General features: G+C 31.2%; 1 pseudogene; it reads right to left on the reverse strand.

Moving 5' to 3' along the window:
* Positions 1-1,267: 1,267 nt before the first annotated feature.
* Positions 1,268-1,717, reverse strand: LOC149221271 (ubiquitin-conjugating enzyme E2 28 pseudogene; annotated as a pseudogene).
* Positions 1,718-2,386: the final 669 nt, after the last annotated feature.

Genomic DNA, 2,386 nt, shown 5'->3' on the forward strand with positions numbered 1-2,386 from the left:
AATTTTGTAATGGCCTAATCAGCCATTGCATCATATCAAGTTCATCAGACAAGTGATGGTTCCACATGATAAAATGACAAATCATGAGTTAAATTATAGTTTGAATAAAACTATGATCCTAAAAATCATGACTACATCAAAAGATATTTAGATATTCCATGCTTGTATACTTTAAAGGGTTTCTAATAATAATGAAATTTACATCCATGAGATTTTTTGTGGTAAATATGAAAACATGGGAGATTGATGCTAGAAACCATCAATATTTGTTTGCTTCTTCAATAACATTTCCACTAGATACCATTATTATAAGATGACAAGTAATGGTGCATACATTATACAATCCACAGCTTTAATTTTCTACATTAATATGATTGTCATTGTAATGTGAAAGAAATATCCAAAATGTGTGTGTATAAGCATATCGAAAATTATCTCTACTATAACATTTTACAAAATGGCACAACAAGCTCAATAGAATTTCATATGGTGCCCTAGATAGAAAGTGGCTCTCAATTGTCACTCATTGAATTCCTAAATAATGATATATCAAATAAGGAAGAATTCTTTCTTAAATAAAGTATGCCTTGTAGATTCAACTGAAAACATGAAAATTAGTAATACTTTTAGTTTATAAGAGAAATCTATTGAATCTAATATATAGTGGTACATAGGACAATGAGTATTTCATGAACACTTTAAGAGAATATATATAATTATGTTACTCAAGTGATACATTCAAAATCAAATAATGAAATGCATAAATAAATATTACATGCAAAGTTCAATACTCTAAATTCTAAACCAACTCCTTATAATCAATAAACTAGACTTCAATCATAAAAAAGAAATCTCACTTTATTCCCCATGAATTGATGTCTATTGACGTTTCACTTCACTGTGAATAGATTGATGACTATGCACAACTATTTAATCTATAAAACTAAACTAATATGTAAATTAAAAACACACATAAATCAAATACAACAAAGTCAATGTCATCAACCCACAAAGAAAAATGATATAATATATAAAATAAATAATTCTCAAATCTTTTTAACAATTTGAAGATTAAGCACGCTAAAGTAATACACATTTCATAATTTGAACGTTAATCACAATAAAAACAATAAACACCTTCAATTCGACATATTCATGATAGTCACGAACCAGACATGAACATAATCTTATTGTAAAATCTGATGAAATTTCCCAAGTTCCCAAGTAAAAACAGAAAAAAAAAAAACATGAAAGGAAAAACTGGCATTTAATTGGTGGCATAATTTTGTGTCCACAACTTCGCTGTCTCCTCATAACTGCGTCTATCGTTATTGTAAATCTGGGCAATTTCAGGGACAAGAGGATCTTCAGTGTTTGGGACACTTAGAAGAGAGAATATTGACAACAATATCTGGGAAATTGTGTGTGCAGGGCACCATTTCTCCTTCAAAACCTCAAGACAGACGTTGCCATTAGAGTTAATGTTTGGATGATAAACTTTTGTCCGGAAAGTAACTTTGGGAGGCTTGAACGGGTAATCTCGAGGGATCTGGATGTCTATCCTAAAAATTCCCCCAGTAAATGGGGTGTCAGCTGGCCCCATAATATGTGCCTGCCAGTGAGATATCTCATCTCGTACCGGTCCAACGCTGCTACAGAATGACGGCAGATTTTTCTGTAAATCCTGAAGCTCCTTCATTATACGCTTACTCGCCATTGCTGTTGGGTATTTTTAATGGAGAAAATACCAAAACCAAATAAAATTCACTACAAAGACAATTCTCTGTTTCCTCTGTCCAGGATCTTTTGCAGAGAACCTCTTTAAAACTAAATTAACTCAGAAGAGACCATTGCAACACCATAAAGCATTTCTATTGATTAAAACAAAAGACTGTTACATATTTCATCCTCTGTGCAGAGAGGAATTTACAAAACAAACTCGGTCTCTCTTTTACAAAATGATTTTTACACTGCTGTGTAAAATCTTCATTCACATTTACTACTGTAAAAGAGCATTTACATTTACTATTGTAAGAATAAAAATTCCTTACATGAAAACTTACTTTTACTGCTGTAAAAGAAAATCTTATATTTTCATTATATTCATAATGCCGGAGAATACATTTCAATCACAAAAAAAACTTCTTTCATCCTTTTCACGCTTCTGCGCTTGATGCATTATATATCCACGATTAACCCCAGCTCTGTTTTTTTCATGGCACTGCTGTGCTCTGTTTTTTTTCATTTTTACTTCACTCACAAAAATGAACACAAAATTACATATATCAAAAAAAACAAAAACTTAATCACACGTTGACTTGCCCATACCTATCTTAATTTCCCCATACTTACGTGCAACCAAAATTAAATAAAAAAAACTTACCCA

This window comes from Pinus tabuliformis, chromosome Q (genome assembly GCF_031772625.1).
Source record: "Pinus tabuliformis cultivar Carrire ecotype Pingquan chromosome Q, CPIR1, whole genome shotgun sequence".
Classification (NCBI taxonomy): domain Eukaryota; kingdom Viridiplantae; phylum Streptophyta; class Pinopsida; order Pinales; family Pinaceae; genus Pinus; species Pinus tabuliformis.